This window comes from Crocuta crocuta, unplaced genomic scaffold (genome assembly GCF_008692635.1).
Source record: "Crocuta crocuta isolate KB4526 unplaced genomic scaffold, BGI_CrCroc_1.0 scaffold56, whole genome shotgun sequence".
NCBI classification, from domain to species: Eukaryota; Metazoa; Chordata; class Mammalia; order Carnivora; family Hyaenidae; genus Crocuta; species Crocuta crocuta.
This window is the reverse complement of record NW_027531334.1, coordinates 6444131-6464606: the sequence shown is the minus strand read 5'-3', so window position 1 is coordinate 6464606 and position 20476 is coordinate 6444131. Positions and strand designations below refer to the sequence as shown.

The window sequence follows — 20476 nt, the reverse complement described above, 5'->3', positions numbered from 1 at the left end:
CAATTTCAATTCAAAAATAAAAGCTGAGCTAAATCAAACTATTTGTTATTGATTGCATAGATTCTTAAGTTCTTCAAGGAGCTCAGTCCTCTACTGGACAGAAAGTCAAAAAGGTCAGGGATCCCTTTGATAAATGGTGAGTCATGATTTTGTTTCTATTTTTCTAAGGTATAGGCTGAGTAGCTTGTATACAGATATAACAGTTAAAAAAAGAATGGGAGATTTTTAAACCTATAAAAATTTTCACAAATCTACAGAGTTGCCTAGCATATTAGAGAAGAATCTACTCTCTGGGCCTCTACCTTACCCACTTGCTGCTTTTTTATTTGTGTTTGTTGTTGTTTTTGTTTACTTTTATTGGTTTCAGGAGTAGCACTTAGTGATTCATCACTCACATATAACATCTAGTTTTCATCCCAAGTGCTCTCCTTTAATTCCCATCACCCATTTAGCCCATCCCCCAACCCACCTCCTCTCCAGCAATCCTCAGTTTGTTCTCCAAAGTATCTTATGATTTGACTCCTTCTCTGTTTTTATCTTATTTTTCCTTCCTTTCCCCTGTTTCACCTGTTTTGTTTCTTAAATTCTGCATATGAGTGAAATCATATATTAGTCTTTCTCTACTGTCTTATTTCACATAGCATAATACACTCTAATTCCATCCATGTTCTTGCAAATGGTAAGAATTCATTCTTGATGGCTGAGTAATATTCCATTGGATATATATACCACTTCTTCTTTATCCATTCATCAGTCTCTGGACATTTGGGCTCTTTCCATAATTTGGTTATTGTTTACAGTGCTGCTGTAAACATTGGGGTGCACATTCCTCTTCAAATAAGCACTCCCCATGACCCATGGCTGACCTAAATGTACTCCACAACTGTCGGCCTATAATGTGATCTGTTACAAGGATTTTGCCAAGGCCTGATGACAATTCACTGGATCAATCAGAATAATTCTTGTTACTTTCTTAGAAATATTGAGAAAACCATGTAATTGGTAGTGAGTCTAGCATGAAAAAGGCATAAAGAAGAAGAAGGACAAAGAATATCAAAGAAATACAGTGACAAAACAGTAGAACAGAGATCCGTGTATAAAAGCGCCTAAAGGAACATGTACTAGAATTTATCTCGTATCACCAGAGCTGCTGACAATCACACCATCCAAGCTATTGCTGTGTCATGAAGCTGTTTCTGTCTCAATAAAGCCCAGAGATATAGGTCATTTATTCATTCAACAGATGTTTATTGAGTACTTAGTGTATGCCAGGCACTGTTCATGATATAGGAAACAGCAGTGAAATAGCAAACAAGACACCATGTCCCACACAGGGCTTATATTTTAATAAAGAGAGGCAAAAAGTAAACAAAATAAATGAGTAAATTGTATGGTATAACAGAAGGAAATTTTCTATAGAGAAAATAAAGCAGGAGAGGATGACATGTGGGGTTAAGGGAGTCATGGATAGTTGTAGTTTTATTATCTTTTTTATATGAGTATAGTTGACACGCAATGTTACATTAACTTCAAGTGTAAAACTTAGTGATTCAACAAATTTATATGTTATGCCATGTTTACAAGTATAGCTACCACCTATCCTGTTACGATCACTATTATAATATCATCAACTGTATTCCTTGTGCTGTTCTTTTAATTCCTGGGACTTATTCATTCCATAATTGGAAGCCTGTATCTTCCACTCCCCTTCACCCATTTTGCCCAACCCCTGCCTCCCCTCTGGCAACCATCAGTTTGTTCTCTGTATTTATAGGTCTGATTCTGCTTTTGTGTTTGTTTATTCATTTGGTGTGTTGTTGCTGTTTTAAGATTACATTTATGAATGAAGTCATAGGATATTTGCCTTTCTCAGCTTGACTTATTTCACTTAGCATAATACCCTCTAGCATAATACCCATCATTCCATGTTGGAAAGATCTCACCCTTTCTATGGCTACATGATATTCCATCATTTATATGCCACATATTTCTTATCCACTCACCTACTGATGAACACTTAGGTTGCTTCCACATCTGGACTATTATAAATAATGCTGCACTATACATAGAGGTTCTATATCTATTTGAATTAATGTTTTTATTCTCTTTGGGTAAAAATCCAGTAATGGAATTATTGGATCATGTGGCATTTCTGTTTTTAATTTTTTGAGGAACCTCCATACTGTTTTCCATAGTAGCTGTACCAATTTATATTCCCACCAGCAGTGGATAAGGGCTCCTTTTTCTCCATATCCTCACCAACATGTTCTTCTTATCATTTTGATTGTAGCTATTCTAACTGGTGTAAGGTGATCTCTCATTGTGGTTTTTTATTTGCATTCCCCTGTTGATTAGTAATGTTGAGCATCTTTTCATGTGTCTGTTGGCCACCTGTATGTCTTCTTTGTAAGAATGTCTATTTGGGTATTCTGCTCATATTATAATTGGGTTGTTTTCTTGGTATTGAGTTGTATAAGTTCTTTATATATTTTGGATATTAACTATTTATTGGATATGTCATTTTCAAATCTCTTCTCCCATTCAGTAGGTTTTTGTTTTGTTGATGATTTCCTTTGCTTTGCTGTGCAAAGCTTTTTACCTTGATGGAGTCCCAACAGTTTATTTTTGCTTTTGTTTCCTTTGCTTCAGGAGACATATGTAAAAATATGTTGCTGTGGATGATGTCCAAGAAATTACTGCCTGTGCTCTCTTCAAGGATTTTTATGGCTTCAGGACTCACACTTAGGTCTTTAATCCATTTTGAGTTTATTTTTGCATATGATGTTACAAAGTGGTCCATTTTTATTCTTTTACATGTAGCTGTCCAGTTTTCCTAGCACCACTTATTGAAGAAATTGTCTTTTCTCCCATAGTTGCAGTTTTAAATATGGTAATAAGGGAAGAGCTGAGGACATAGCATTTGAGAAAAGATTTACAGGAGGTGTAAAGGCTATGCATGAGGAAATCTTGGGCAAGAATGTTCCAGATGAAGGAAACATCAACTGCAATAGTCCTGAGATGGAAATAGTCCTGAGAAAAGAATATGCCCACCTCAGGACTGTGTGAGACTAGGTGAGAACAGCACAGAGGCCACCATGGCTCCACCAGAGTGAGTGAGGGGAGAGTAGGAGGAAATGACTCAAAAGAGGTAAAGGAGATGTAGAATGTATAGGGCTTCATAGACCACCGTATGGATTTTGGTTCTAGTGATGCAGAGCCCTTGAAAAGAGTTTGAGTGCAGTAATTAAACTATAGTTTTAATAGAGCTTTACTGGCTACTGTAATGAATATAAATAGTGGGGGATGAAGGGGAGAAGCAATTATAAGATTATTGCAAGATAGTGATTATTTGGACCATAGTGGTAGCAGTGATGAAAATGAGAATGTTTGGATTCTGGATACATATTTTGAGTGTGCCCATGTTCCTTTCTGAGTTTTTCACCTCTTATTTATGGAAATCAAGAAGAGATAATTCATTAAATGAAAATGCACTAATCAAAACAATTTATTGACTTATGCTTCCAGGAGGATGGAGTAATCATACTTTTCCCTATTCCTCTACTAAGTACAGTTAAGCTGTATATATTTAAAAAAAAAACAAAAACAAATAGAAGATTTGAAAGAAGGAGAGAAGAAGCAGGCCTGCTAGGGACTGAGAGTCCCAAGAAACAAGCAAGTAGTGAGTTCCCTGGGTTTTCTTTTTACCTCATATATCTCATACCTGGAAGTGAAGAAGCCAGCAACTGGTAAGTGCCAGCAAGCATAAAGTAAACAACAACAACAAATCTGCTTTCTTCAGCCAAAAGACCAGGAAAGGGGCATCCTTGGGGCAGAGAAAACTTTTAGATAGTAACTGCTCAAATCTAGTCTAATACCATAGAGAAAATTGTGGCCCATCTCCATTCACGCAATCAAAAGCTGAGTGAGAAGTCTAGACTTCTATATTCATGAGGCTATAGGAGACATTCTCAAAGCCCCATCAAAGTGGTATCAAAAAAAGCCAAGTAGGGAGCTTTTGTCTCCCACCATTCCAGATGACAATGATGTGCACTCCTCGATCCCATGGTGTGTGAAGATTACATGGGGAACCTGGACTTCCATCTCTCACCCAGCCATAATGGGTCATTCCTTCCCCTCACCACCTGGAGGAGTCTGGGTATCTGAAGAGGCCTGTCAGAGACTCAAGACATTCAGTAGCACCCTGCAGTAATAAGAGTAATCTCACCCTACTTTCAGTGGAGACCCCAAGGGGAGCCAAAACTCTCACCTAACCCAGCAGTGACAAGGGCTCTCCACCCCCTCTCAGATGTCAATGGAGGCCAAGTTAGAACCTAAACTAATGGTAACCAGATAATGCCCACAGTCCACCAGAGCATGGGGAGAGAAAACCAGTTAATCAAAAGGTTGAACCGAGATCCAGAGTCTCATACCATAATACAAAAATTTCCAGGTTTCATTAAAAAATCACCATTATACCAAGAGCCAGGGTGTTTTCAGTTGAATGAAGCAAGACAAACAATAGATGCCAACACTGAGATGACAGAGATGTTATGATGATCTGAAAAAGATTTTAAAGCAATCATGATTTTTAAAAAAAGTTTCAAAAAGAAGCTTCAATGACCAATTATGAACATGCTTGAAACAAATAAAAAAAAAAAAACCAGAAAGTCTCATAAAAGAAATAACAGATATAAAGAATCAAAGAGAAATTTTATAACTGAAAAAATACAAACCTCAAAATGAAATCTCAGTGGATGGGTTCAACAGCAGAACAGAGAGGACAGGAAAAAGAATTAATGAATTGGAAGTCTGAACAATAGAGATTACACAGAATGAACATAAGAGAGAAAGAATAGACTGAAAAAAAACCTGAACAGAGCCTGGGAGAGCTATGGATCATAACAGACAATCTGACATTACTGTCATTGATGTCTCCAAAGGAGAGGAGCAAAAGACTGGGGCTGAAAAAATACTTGGAAAAAATAACCGCCAGAAATTTCCCAAATTTGGCAAGAGACAGAAATCTGCATATTCAAGAATCTGGTTAAAACCCAAACAGGATAAACCCAAAGATATACATACCACAAATTTATATTGAATTTTGTCAAATGCCTTCTCTGAAATGATATGATCATGTGATTTTTCTTTTGTCTGTTAATTTGGTGGATTACATTGAACATTGACTTTTTTAAATATTGGACAAACTTTGGGGCGCCTGGGTGACTCAGTTGGTTAAGCGTCCAACTTCGGGTCAGGTCATGATCTCATGGTTCGTGGGTTCGAGCCCTGCATCGGGCTCTGTGCTGACAGCTAGTTCAGAGCCTGGAGCCTGCTTCGGATTCTGTGTCTCCTTCTCTCTCTGCTCTTCCCCGACTCATGCTCTGTTTCTCTCTGTGTCAATAAAATAAAATTTAAAAAACATTAAAAAATATTGGACTAACTTTGTATATCCTTGGAATAAACCACACTTGGTCATGACTTCTAATTCTTTTGATATACTGCTGAATTCTATTTGCTAATTTTTTACTGAGGTCTGTTCATGTATATTCATGAGGGAAATCAAGATCCCTGATACATCTTTTTTAGATATAGACACAATGGTTCTAAAATTTATATGGAAAGACCAAGTGACCAGACATAACTAAACAATTTTGAAAAGAGATGAATAAAATGTAATCAGGCTACCCAATTTTGTAACTTCTATAGTTTAAGTAATTAAAGTTGTGTGGTTATTGTCATGTGATGGACACATAGCGGTGGAGCAAAATAGGGGGCCCAGAAATAGACTTACACACATATGCCTGGCTGATTTTTGACAAAGTTGCAAAAGGAACTAAAAGGAAAGTTAGCGTTTTCAACTTTTAAAGGTGCTGGAGCAAATAAACGTGCGTAGGCAAATAAAGAAACAAACCCTGACCCAAGTCTTATATCTACTATAAAAATTAACTCTAAATAGATCACAGATTTAAATGTAACATATAAAATTATAAAACATTTAGACAAAAAAAGCCAGAAAATCTTTGGGATCTAAGATTAGTCAGAGAGTTCTTAGATGACACTGAACGCACTATTAATAAAAGAAAAATTAATCAATTAGATCTCGGCAAATTAAAAATTTAGGTCTTTGAAAGCTCCTGATAAGATGATGAAAAATAAGCTACAGGCAGGGAGAAAATATTCACAAAACACATACCTGACAAAGAAGGAAATCTCAAAAGTCAACTGTTAAAATTCCTTTGGAAAATGGACTAAAGGCATATCACTAAACAAGATCTACAACTAAGAAGTACACAAAAAGATATTCAATCATTAGTATTAAGGAAATGCAAATTAAAACTACAATGAGATATTGCTACAAACCTATCAGAATGGCTAAAATAAAAATAAAAAATAGCTACACCACCATATGCTGATGAGGATGTGGAGAAACTGGATTACTCACACATGGCTGCTGGCAATGTAAACTGGTACAGCTGCTCTGGAAAATAGTTTAAGTTCTTTAAAAACTAAACACATAATTACCATATAACCTGTCAATCATTCCTGGGCATTTATCCCAGATGTATACAAGAAATCTAGCTAGATGTTTATAGCTAGCATCTTTGTTAATAAACACCCCAAACTGGGAATAACCTAGATGCCCTTCAATGAGTGAATAGGCAAACAAACTGTAATGTATCCATATGACTATGGAATACTACTCTGCAATAAAAAGGAACCAACTAATACACACGACAACCTAAACAAATCTCCAGAGAATTTTGCCGAGTTTAAAAAGCCAGTTCCCAAAGGTTACACATGAATGGTTCCATTTATATAAGGTATATATTGCAATGGCAAAATTATAGGAATGGAAAACTGGTTAGTGGTTGCCAAGGGTTAAGGAATACGTGGAAGCAGGTGAAAAGTGGGTGGGGCTTAGATAGGCATGATAAGCACTCCTACTGTGGCATAAATACACTGCAGCATAATTGTATTAATGTCCTAGTTGTGATGTTGTATTACAGGTTTGCAAGATATTACCATTAGGGAAACTGGCTAAAAGGTACCCAGGACTTCTATTTTTCTTACAATTGCTTGTGAATCTCCCATGATCTCAACATAAAACTGTTTAATTAATAAAAAGCAAGTACTGTATGAAATATGGAAAAAGAAATGAAGTGGTGGTAGGTGGTATTCAATTTGATTGCAAGGTTTGAGAAGTTGTATTGTGGCCAATGTAAGTAATCATAATCAATTAAAAATAAAATTTAAATATTTTCTTTCTAAAAATATTTATTTTGTTCCAGACAGTAACAAATTTACATAATTCCACTTCCCTGTGCTTTTGCACCAATTCAACCACATGACCTTCAGATAAATAAGAAAGACAATGGTCTATTTCCTTTACAAGATCTCAAAATATATTCTGAAAATGGCCAATGTTCTTCATGTCCACCAAACAAGTAACTGAATTGCCATTGTTAATAAAACCCTGAGATTACTGGCCTTCCTCTTTTTCATATTCTTTGTTAAGTGTTACAATGCATTATACTTATAATGCAATTTATTTGCTTAATAATTCCCATTGGCTTATAAACTCCAAGAGGGCATGGTCCATGTTTGTCTTACTAACTTTGACACCTTAGTGTCTGTCTGTGAGTCTGACAGATAAGAGGTCTACGATAGATATTTAATGAATTAAAAAATAAATTAATGGATGACTCTGTTTCTGCCCACTTTCCCAATTTCACTTTTCTATCGACACAGAGCTTCATGGACTCATCTTTCCATCTAGAGAATTCTCTGGACAGTAGGGAATGGTTATGGGGGGATATGGTTAAGAAAAACGTGGATTCATCTTTCTCATTTTGTTTCACTTCATAAGTGTAAAGGGTGTCCAGCTCTCCCTGGAGTAAGAGCTGCTGGCACTGCCTTCTTATTCCTGCTAGAAGTGGTTAAAAAAAAAAATGAAACAAAGGGGAAAAAAACTGTATCTACTCAGTTGGAAATAATGCAATTGTGCAAAACAACTTTGTGCCCTAGTTCATATAATTTAGATTTGGTTAGAGATTTCCTTTTCTGTGAGGCCACAAGGCCATTAGTCTGGTTTTCCTTAGGACTTCTTCAGTCAAAAGGTCAGCCTTACAAATCACAGAGAAAATAATTGATCTCCTACAGTAGTATCTGCATTTTAATGTTTCGTGATCCCAAACAAGTCACACATTCTGTTTTTCTCACTTGATATGACCTTAGCATTTTAAATTGCTACTCAGTCAGTATATAAGTATATAAGCTGTGACCAGGCCAGCTTTGTGGAAATGTATTTCTTCCTTAAAAAATACAGTTTTAATACTAAATAATTTTCCAAAATAGGAATCAAGCAGAGGTACGTGTTTTAATGGGCAGTCTTGACCTATATAGAAAAAAAATGATACATTTCCAAACTTCATTCAGAACAGAGGGCAGTGCAGAGAGCTACTTATTTTCATTTGTGTGAACACGAATTATTTTACGAGAGGTCATTGAACTATCTGAAGTATGTTAATTATGTTAGTTATTCACTGCTAATGTACAAACTTCATTTTTTTTTTCAAAACAGGGAAGGTGGGAGCGAGCCACAGGCAGAAACAATAGCAATTTAGTTTTTAATGTAGAAATTGCATTTAAAATGTTTTTAATGTTTCTTTACTTTTGAGAGAAACAGAGTAAGAGGGAGGGAAAGGGGCAGAGAGAGAGAGAGAGAATCTGAAGCAGCCTCTAGGCTGTGAACTGTTAGCACAGAGCCCAATGTGGGGCTTGCACACTCAAAATGCAAGATCATGACCTGAGCTGAAGTCGGCTGCTTAACCAACTGAGCCACCCAGGCGCCCCTAGAAATTGCATTTCTTATGCAACTATCTTAATTATTTGTTTCTCCACCAACATTTCCACTGTCCCTGCCTCCAAAAGCCCACTTTCCTACTTTGGGCCTCAACCTTGATCACCTGTCTAACTCACTTCATAATGAATTAGACAGAGGATAGATTTTTTTTTTTTTTAGGGACACAGTGCATTTAGGTTCTTAGAATTCATGATTGGATCACAAACTATCTTTACAGATTACTTCAGGAAAAACCCAAGTAATGGAAACAATATTTCAAAGTCAAAGTGTTTTGCTTTCAACAGTACCCTTCTCAAATTATCACTGAACAAAATCACTGAACAAATTGCCGTTGCTTCTTTATGTTTCATATTTTTTGTAACAAAAATAGAAACCCATCAAAACAGACTTTCCTCCAAATAAACAGTACTGGAAAAAGATTAAAGTGTCCAAATCTTCAGATGGTGATTTTATGCCTTTTCAATTTGTTTTGTATAATTGAATTATTTGCACAGTTTTCCATATCCATACTTGTATGTGGGTTCTTGGTAATACAGATTGAGTTATCATAAATAACATGTCTGTATCATAAGTCTCTGCCTCATTTTTTTTCTTGTTGTTCATTTTTAAATAAACTTGTGTTTTAAACTGAAAGTCATCTTCCTATAAATGTTTCTTACTTCTCACCTTTACCACCTTTCGTTATAACAAACCATTCATATTCAAATTGTCATCACTTTTCAAGCTTAAATTTGTTTCCTTTTGTTTCATTTTTGTGATCAATATAACAAGATTAGCACTTAAAATTGTGCCAAGTGAATATCAAATCATACCTTTCTAAAGAGGCAACTGGTCAGAATAAATATTTCCTGGATATTTGTTCTTGGTAGGGTTTCTAAATGTGTTGCTAAAAACAAAATTATACTGAGAAAATATCACCACTTATGAAAATACAATCCAAAATCGGTTTAAGCCTGCCTTCGATGTTCAAATTACCATATCTGATTTCCATGAAAAATGAAGACATATTTCAGCTATGTTTTATGTAATCTAGCGGGCTGCATCTGAAGGGAAGTTGTAAATTAAGGGATGTGAAATGACATCTAATCTGCTACATTTTAGAGAACATGAATGAGAGCAGAGTTTGTTATTATAAACTTTTTGAGAACATCCTGCCACTGTCTCCCTTAATTGGTGGAGTTAATGACAAGATATATTGTAAATATTACAAAGACTATAAAATAAATGACATTTGGGAAAANTGTAACTCCTCTGCCGCAACCATTGACTCCAACCCTGGGAAACATTATTTCCCTGCAGATTCCTGTTGCTGATTAGACAAGGTCTGGGTGGTATCATAGAATCATCATTACCACAGCCTATAACAGGCCTTAAGGAAAAAATACACACATTTAACCATTTATTTGATTCCAGTGCTTGCTGGAAGCAGGTACTGCAATTAAAGAGGAAAAGGAAACATGGAGACGAAAAGAGGCAGGAGAGAATAAAGACCTGCCAAGTCCATGGGCCCAGGTCTAGCTTTACGTATAGGTATGAACTTTTCATTCATTCATTCATTCATTCATTCATTCATTCATTCAATTTGTTCATTCAAAAACTATTTATGCAGTGCCTACTATGTGCCAGTTGGATATAAAACCATGAGGAGAGAATAGGGGTGCCTGGGTGGCTCAGTTGGTAAAGTGTCCAACTCTTGATTGCGGCTCAGGTCATGATCTCAAAATCTGCAAGTTCAAGCCTGGCGTCAGACTCTGTGCTAACAGTGCAGAGCCCACTTGAGTCCCTTCTTTCCCTGTCTCTCTGTCCCTCCCTCTTCCTCCCTTCTTCTCCCTCTCTCAAAATAAATAAATAAGCCTTAAAAAAACATAAAGGAGAAAATATGTGAAAAATCCTACAAAGAAGTGTAAATCAGTGACTCTAAAAGAAAAAAAAAAGAAACAAAGGATTTCATTAAGGAACTTGGGGAAGCTTCCCAAGGACAGATCATAAGGACATATCATTTGAGCTAAAATCTGAAGGAAGGTAATACTGGTTCATAGGAGAAGAAAAATCTTGTCTAGGAGTGCGTTCATCAGAGCAAAGGCCCATGTCCCAAGGAAGCATGGTGGGTGAAGAGAAATTAAAGAGACAAAGTGTCCGGTATGGTGAAAGCACAGAGGAAGTGCAGTGTGAAAGAGGCTTGGGCCATGGACAGGGCAGGACAACATACAGCTCACAGAGCCTCGTGTTAATGACCTGTGGAGGGTTTCCAATCGAAATGACCAATGTATTACCTCTCTCCAATGTGTGGGTTTCACTGGGCTTGAAATCCTTTCACTGGAAGATAAAGCATACTGATCAAAAGCTGGTTGCCCAGACTGCTAATCAGGAATTTTGGCAGGATTCTGGATGGCAGAACAACTACACAAAACACTGGGCTTCCAAAAAATCAGCTTTCCATTCTACATCCTGGTGTGTGGTCATGCCTTTGGGCTATAAGGTGGTGAACAAAACAAAATATCTGAAGCAAGGCCTGGAGAGAAGCCATAATACAAGAGTGACTGGTTGTTTTCTATTTATTCTCTTTAGTATTCTTAGGAAAGTTACACAGAGATGGATTGCAGACCATAATAGTAAATAATTTCCTAATAGTGTGATCCAAAGAGTGGGTGGGCTTTCAAGAAGATAAACTGTTCTTGTGCCTGAGATGTCCATATATAGACTTGACGGATGGGTCAGATGTCTGAAGTATATATGGTGGATATTTAAACACACAGTAGCCAGTATGTTTGCCATTCTTGATATTCTTTTTTTTTTTTAATTTAAAGTAGAACGTTTATTATAATCCTTAAGATGAATTGAATGCCTCAACTGGTGCCCTCTTGGGTTGAGGTGTTGTTCCTTAATGGAATCCAGGCCCGAATCTGCAGTGTACAACTTGTAGATGCCTCATTCGACCAGTCCCAGGGCTATTTTGTCTTTTAGCCTTGGTGCTCCACTTATATTTTCTCTTCCACTTCATAGGACAGCCACATTTGCCACAGGCCTGCTTCTAAAGGTGGTGGGCCTTCAAGTCGCAGCAGCAGCACAATGTGTGTCTTACTGTGATGCTTTCCAAATGACAATGTCCCCTTTGTCATCTTGTTTCTGTGGCTGAGACCAAAGAGGTGAAAAGAGAAGGCACCCACTCCTGATATTCTTTATTATGCTGTGAACATTCTCCATTTAATGGGCAACACTTGTTGCCTCAGTGGATACAAAACAACAAAACAGTACGAAAATGACCCCTGATTGTCAAAAACCAAAGCAAAGATGCCTAAAGAACTCAGACCATAAAAATTTTGTGCTAAACAAAATTTGGAGAATATTTGGGAATGCATATGAAGAGCCAGGCTACAGTGCCCCCTATTAAATATTCTTTAGATTCTTGTGGAAGAGAAATTTAATATAAAATAATAAAGCTGGAAGCTAAAATTTCTGAAAATTATCTATGTTCTGACCACTTCAGTTACATGATTCCTACCTGTAACCTGGTCCAAACACAACTTAAACCTTGATAAGGAAGAGAAAATCAAGAGGAGTGTAGCCCTCTGATATCAACCACCACCCCACATTCAGTTCTTGAGTAGAATCCAGGATGATATACTTTCCCCCACGTCCTAAGGAGCAGTAGACAAAAACATCGTTTCCATGGGCAGAAGTGGGATGAAAGTGGTATAATATACTTATTGCTCCTAGGAAGCACTTGGATGTGGTACGGAAACTTGAAGATGCCTTTCTATGAGGACAAAAAGACAGAGCTGTGACTTGAGTGAACTAACAGCTGAAGATCAGAAGGACAAGGCCAACAGCATGTACTGTTCACTGGTATTAATTAGTTACTATAGACATCCATTTTGATTGTTTGTGCCTCTGCCATTTCGATTTTTAGATATTTTTAATATATTTTTATGCTACCCCTGATCACTGCAAAAGTAAACTGGATATGTGACAATACATTGGAACTCAGTAAGTTTTCTAGATAGGTCAAAGAGAGGATTGCAAAGAGCTTATAAATTGAGATTACATTTCTATTACCAGAAGAATGGCAATCTGAAATGGAATTCAAGTTCAGTTATAGAAAAATGATGTTACACCCCCTACACACCTGAAAGTGTGGACTGAGAGTCATATATATGTACACACATTTTATATACACATGTATGCATACACACTCCCTAGACTTTGTAGCAGCACGTAGTAGTGGCCCTCTGTGTAGATTCACTTTCTGGGACACCTCTCCGTATGAGACAGGAAGTACTAAATCAGAACTTTCACATCTAAAACAAAAATCTCTTGGGGTGCTTGCATGGCTCAGTTAGTTGAGCATCCGACTGTGGCTCAGGTCATGATCTCAAAGTTCACGAGCTCAAGTCCCACACTGGGCTCACTGCTGTTAACACAGAGCCTGCTTCAGATCCTCTGTCCCTCTCTCTCTCTGCCCCTCCCCTCCTTGTGGCTTCGCAAAAAATAATATTAAAAAGAAAATCTCTTCCCCTTGGGAGAGAAAAAAAAATTAAATTACTTAACTGGAAGCAAAATAAATTCAAAATGTAAATATACAGAAGTGACAACAAAAACACAGAGCCTAAACAACTTAAGAGTTCTCCTGGTAAATATCAGCTAGGTGTCAGGATTCAGCAAGGATGTTGTTGATTTTATACAAAGTTTCCACCAAGTCATAGCCCAATTCCTACAGGAATCTCAAGCCTGATGAACTGCTCACTGGAGCAGAACAGCCCAAATGCACTCCTTGTAAAAATCAGCTGTAGTCACTTGAAGTCACTGCACATTGGCAAGTTGTGCCCTGCCTCAGAGCCTGGCTGTTTCAACTAAAACACATCACCAAAGAGGGTACACACACATCTTTGTCCATACCTGGCTGGTCCCACATGCATACTTCTGTACTTAATATTTATTCTCTTACAGTTAAGCACTAGGGAAAGAAGTATGGGAATAAGCTGTAAAAGTTAAAATAGGAAGATTTTTGGTGAGGTTGGTATTTCAAGAGTACAGGCATGTTCAGGGGGTCACAGAAAATTGCATTCATCTGTCTTGCTAATTTCATATTTGTTATTTACTTTGTCCTTTTAAAGCCATATGGTAGGGGACAGAGCTAAGAATAGAATTGAATTCTTTTGACTTCAGATCAAGGTAATTTCTACTGCACCATATTGCCTTTAATCATGTTGTGGAATGTGGGATGCTGGAGCTATTTGGGGAAGCCAAATAAAACGGAACCCTCACTCTATCTGGTACTAAGTTTTTCACCAAACGAACGGAGAATGCAAGAACAGTAGGTAAGACTTAGAAGATGGCAGAACCATAAACCTACAAATAACTAAATGGACAGAGAAGAACAATTCTGATTGCAGGGATTTGTGTCCAAAGAGGGGCAGGAACTTGAAAAAAAAAATGTGTTATAACTATTATTCCAAGTTTATACCAAAGTATCATTCTTATACTTAGTTTATTTAGCTTTCCTCAGCATTCCTCCTTCATATAGATGCATTTTAAAATTCAACTCCATTCTGACGCTATCTAGCTAGAGATAGCATCAGATTCCACAGGTTTCATCCGACAGGACCACCCCACCCCCATTTAGATCCCAGTTGCAAGCTGACCCAGCCTGTTACCTGACTGACTACAGGTGGGAGATTTCCCCAACCACTCCTTAGGTTCAATTAATTTGCTAGAGCAACTTACAGAACTCAGGGAAACACTTACTTACATTTACCGGCTTTAATGGCCTGATGAAGAGAGATATACAGGGCAAGCATTGGAACAAAGGAGCTCTGTCCTCATGGAGTTTGGGGCCCAGCTTGGTGAAATGAGAGACTTACGGTTCCTCAAGCAGGAAGCTCTCTGTAAAAGGGCGGAAACGTTGTCTTCTTGGTTTTTTATGGGGGCTTCCTTAAATAGTCATGATTGACTAAGGCACTGGCCATTGGCTGATTCAATCTCCAGCCCCTCCCCGGATGTGTGAGGGGAGGGACTGAAATCATATGGTTTAATCATATGGTTAATGCTCCTGGCAATCAGCTCCCTCACCTTTTGTGGGATCTAAAAGTTGCCTTTATTAATAGAAAGACATCTGAAGCATTTTCAGGAACTGTGAGTGAAGACCAAATATATCTGAGAAATATATCTGGGTCATCTGAATGGCCAAATATTTATTTTTTACAAGTCATTCCATCACAAATCATAGTAAAGTCTTCTTCACAAAGCTTCTATGATGACCAAATAGATGATAAGTGCAGAGGTTCTTTTGTAATGGGAATGTCCTATACAAGTGCTATTACTTGTTGCACAATTACATTGAATTGAATCCATTCTCTTTCAGGGTATTAATTTTGCCTTAGTGGAGAAGAGAAGCACTGAGACCTGTGTGTGTCCCTTTTATGGCCCTTTGACAGTTCTGGAAAACTTGTTAAAGGGGTGATGTATCTGTATCTACATCTACAAGTATATATGCATCAACATACCTCTATATCTATATGGAAACTAGCATTTCTCTGACCTATTCTGACAGTCACTTGAAAGATTTCTGTGCAGGGGAAAAGGTCAGGATAATAAACACCTTGTCAATTTGTTAACGAGTTGTTAATACTTTTTTTTTTTTTTTACTGCAAAAGCCTTCATCCCAAGGGGTACCCAAATTAATGAATTAGGCGATATTCAAAAGAGACTCCTTTTTGCCCAGGTTGCAGGGAGGTTTAGCACCTAGAAGTGGCTGTAAACTCAAATGCCCAGAAAGGCTAGGCAGATGGTTTTGATTAGTGAAACTGTCTGCACATGTTAACAGAGTGGTGAAAACCAGGACAAACCAAAAAGTGCATTTCTTGTCTAGAAGGGACAGCTGCTATTCAACAGCAGCTGATCAAATGCTGCCCACTATCTCCCCAACCTTCCAACCTTTCAGAGGAGATAAAAATCCAGATTTTTATAATTTTTTTTCAATTTGAAAAATATACCATGTATACCATAAATCATTCACTCTAGCTCAAGAGCTTCTTTGGAATTCATGGCCCACAACCAATACAGGCAGAACTACTTTCTTGTCCACTTTCTGTAAGGTCATGATTAAATCTTAGTTCTTTCTGTTTCAAGACCCGAGCGGTGAAGCAAGGCCTATGGAGGTGTCAGCACGCAGGCTGTCCATCACATGTATAACCAGCCTTGGCTGCACATTGGAATTGCCTGGAGAGCTTTAAGAACATGGAAGCCTGTGTCCCAATCCCAGAGATTCTAATTCACCTGACCTGGGTTGCAGCCTGGGCATGGGACTTTTAAACAGCTTCCCAGGAGATTCTAATTTGCAGCCCGGTTGTGGTCACCAAAGCAATGAAAGGAAATTGATGGTTTGCCCAACGCCTAGAGCAATGGTTATTGGTAACCCGCTGTGAGTACATTCTTCAGCCAGCAAAGGGAAAGTGCTGACGTCTTACATGGATCATATCTGCAATGGAAATGGTCCTAAGCACTTACAGATTAAAATCCTAAATAGAAAAGAATTTCTACAATGTTTTTAGGCTATATTCAAACTTTTCTTATTTTTCAGACAATGCTTAAAGTTTGCATAGATCTGCAGTCTTTGTTTCTATAATACTAAATAAAAGGTGTTTTACCTTACTTTGTCACCCACTTAGCTCTCTAAAGGACAAGCAGTTGGACACAGTTACATGTGTACGAAGTAAGGCCCTGTTCTTTTGTAACTTCAGAGCCATGTTATTCTTGTCTATGCAGCTTTTCTTCCCTTCTGCAAACAGAACTCCTGTCTGCTAAAGGGAACCTACTATTTTTTAATTCCAGTGCAGTTAACATACAGTGTTATATTAGTTTTAGATGTACAATATAGTCATTCAACAATTCCATATATTTCTCAGTGCTCATAATAAGTATACTTGTAATTCCTTTCACCTATTTGCCCATCTCCCACCTACCTCCCCTCTGATAACCATCTGTTCTCTATGGGGAAGAGTCTGTTTCTTGGTTTCGCTCTCTGTCTCTTTTCCTTTTTACTTTGTTCACTTATTTTGTTTCTTAAATTCCACATATGAGTGAAATCACATGGTATCTGTCTTTCTCCAACTGGCTTATTTTGCTTAACATTATACTTTCTAGATCCATCCATGTTATTACAAATGGCAAGTTTTCACTCTTTCTTATGGATGAATAGTATTATATGTGTATATGTATATATAATGTATATAATACATATAATGTGCATATATGTATGTATATTATCTATATATATATATCACATCTTCTTTATCCATTCATCTATCGATGGACCCTTGGGCTGCTCCCATAATTTGGCTGTTGTAAACAATGATGCAATAAACACAGGGGTGTGTATATCCCTTTGAATTAGTGTTTTCATATTCTCTGGGTAAATATTCAGTCAACAGACACATGTAAAGATGTTCAATATCACTCATCATCTGGGAAATGCAACTCAAGACCACCTTGCACCCGTCAGAATGGTTAAAATGAAAAACTCAAGAAACAGCAAGTGTTGGCAAGGATGTGGAGAAAAAGAAATACTTGTGCACTATTGGTGGGAATGCAAACTGGTGTAGCCACTGTGGAAGATCATATGGGAGGTTCCTCAAAAAATTAAAAATAGAACTACCCTACAATCCAGTAATCACACTGTAGGGAACCCATTCTTAAGACTCAGATGAGATTGAACATGGTCCCCCCACCAACCCCACACTGCCTGCCCCTTAATATACACCAATTCAAAAAGGGTTAGCCAAGTGCTCCATCCACCTGGCCACAGTGACTGATTCAGGAAATGACCCAAGAAGGAAAGTCAATTTTCCCTCAGATTTGATATACGGGTGCTAGGGGGAGAGGGAGGGAGAGAAAGACCTGCTTTCTCTGGAATGGAGAATTGTGAGAATAATTTAGCAGAGACTAATTTGTAGCCACTTATCCCAGCCTCAGGGAATGTAGAGGGAACGTACAGAGACAAGCAGAGATAAGAGATCCAGAGAGCTGATAACATCCTTTGAGCCCTGTATTTAGCTGCCTGCATGTTTATGTGAAGAATAGATTCCCTTTTCAGCGTAAGCTATTTTGAGCTAGGTTTCTGCTTTTCCTACATTGGTATTAATCCACATCCTCTATTCCTAAACTGGTATAAGCAGAGTCATCAATTTACTCTAAACCATGATACACACACCTGCTATAATGGGACTTGGTTTAGAAGACAGGAAGATAAGCTTTATTTTCCACACCAGATTAAAATTGTATCAGAAGGGAATACTCCAAGTGGAAAAATAGTGTGCACACCCATCAGACAAGGCAGTAAATCTGGAGGGATCCAAGCTCTGATCAGGCCCAGCTTTGGCTGATATACGGGGCCTGGGAGAGTTGCTGGGGAGCATTAATGGGGGAAGGTATATACACAATATGTTGTTGCCAGAGCCCCTATTTTTCATGGTTGATTCTCCCCCGAACTGACCTATAAATTCGTTGTAATTCTAATGGAAAATCCAAGCAGTGACTTTGCAAAAATTGACAAGCTGTTGTTACATTTTGTATGGGAATGCCAAGGGTCAAGAATAGCTGAGACCGGGGCGCCTGGGTGGCTCAGTTGGTTAAGCCTCCGACTTTGGCTCAGGTCGTGATCTCACAGTTTGTGGGTTCAAGCCCCGCGTAGGGCTCTGTGCTAACAGCTAGGAGCCTGGAGCCTGCTTCAGATTCCTATCTCCCTGTCCCTCATGCTCTGTCTCAAAAAAACAAAAATTAAAAAAAGAATAGCTAAGACAATTGCAAAGAAGGCAGATACCAGATATCAAGACTACTGTAATGCTGTAGTAATTAAGGGAATATGGAATCGATGCAGACACAGACAAATAGAGCAATGAAACACAACAGAGCATCTATTCCTTTTTTTTTTTTAACCTTTTTAAACTAATTTTAAATATACAGAAAAGTTGCAAACATAATTCTTTTGTATCTGTTATCCCACTTCCCCTAATATTACCTTCTCATAATTGAGCTTTGAAAGAAAATTTAAACTTGACATATGGAATTGTTTCTAAGTTTTGTTTTAATTTGTGGTGGACTTTTATCCCACCCCCACCCCCCGTTAGCTGTGACTTTGAAAACTCCTTTTTTGTGTGTATTTGTTAATCAGTAATCAGTTGTACTTGAGCCTTTGCAAATTTTCTATCCTGATAACTTCCCCATCTTTGGACTCCTAGTGTTTTTCTTGTAAATTCGTCTGAACTTTTATATTTTAGAGTGTTCGTCCTTTGGGACCTTGTGCAAATAAATTCAACTTATTTTTTGCCTTTAAATTTTGATCCAATAACTTAGGTGTTTTTTGTTTTTATAATTTTTTTAGATTTTTAACTGTTTAAAGATCTATTCATATTTTGAGAACCATCTTGCTCTCTGTGATGACACATCACTCTACTCTTTGAGAATATATTTTGAATTCTGAAAAGATCCAGAAATCATTTGTAGTCAAGTAAAGTAACGAAAGTATAGATAAACAAATATCATTTAGGTTAAAAAAAATGGACAAACCAAAAAACAAAACCATCAGCCAGCTGTGATGATAATATGATGATAGCATTATCATTTTCTTGTGTGATCAAGAAACTGCTTAAAAGCCAATTTCATAAGCATTTTACAAATGGCAACATCAGGGGGATTATATGAGTTCCTGTGGAAACTAATTTGAAGGATAATAAAAAATGATTTTCCCACTATGACTTTTATGACATAATGAAGGGATACACGGACTGGAAGAAAGACTTGCAAAAAGACTAAGAAGAGCTCTATTGGCTCCATTACTATTGAGATGTATAATCATTGGCAAGTTTTGTAATTCTTCTGTTCATTCAACAAATATTTGTTGAGTGCTTGCTGTGTGCCAGGCTCTGTCTTATGTGCTGGGTATATGTTAATAAACTGAGCAGCCAAAAATCTTTGTTCTGTGGAATTTGTGTTCTAATGGAGAGAGGCAAAGAATAAACAAATAAGCAATAACATAGCAGGCTAGAAGACAAGAGCATGATGGAATAAATTTCAGCAGAAAAGGGGTCTAGGGAGAATGAAGGTGGAGGGAAGGGATATTTGCACTGTTAAATAGGTGGTTGGGAAGACCTCCCTGAGGAGGTGACAGTTCAGAAACAGCATCCCAGGCAGATAGAACAGCAAGAAAGGAGTCCCTGTGGAGGGCCGGTGGCTGGTGTATTTTGGAAAGAGAACAGCGGCCATCTTGGCTGAGGGAAGAGTAGCAGCAGATGAGGTGAGAAAGATTAGGGAGAGGAGAGGGACAGATTATGTAAGGATCTGAAGACCACTCCACATGGGGGTTTGGAATGACGTGATGCCCTTGTGCATTAGTTGGATACCTCTGGCTGCTCTACTGGAAACAGATGGCGGAGGGACAAGCGTGGAAGCGGGAAGACTGGTGAGGAGGTTGTCGTAATCATCCAGGTGAGAGACAATGGCAACCTAGAGCAGGCTGGTGGTGTGGGTGGCGGTAGTTTGGTAGAGAAAGAAGTCAAGTTCTGGATACATATATTATTGAAGGTTTACTTATTTTTGAGAGAGAGAGAGAGCGAGCCA

General features: G+C 37.8%; 1 pseudogene; it reads right to left on the bottom strand.

Annotated features, from left to right (window-relative positions):
* Window positions 1-11690: 11690 nt before the first annotated feature.
* On the bottom strand, window positions 11691-11982 carry LOC144238142 (large ribosomal subunit protein eL37-like; annotated as a pseudogene).
* Between the last annotated feature and the right edge of the window lie 8494 nt (window positions 11983-20476).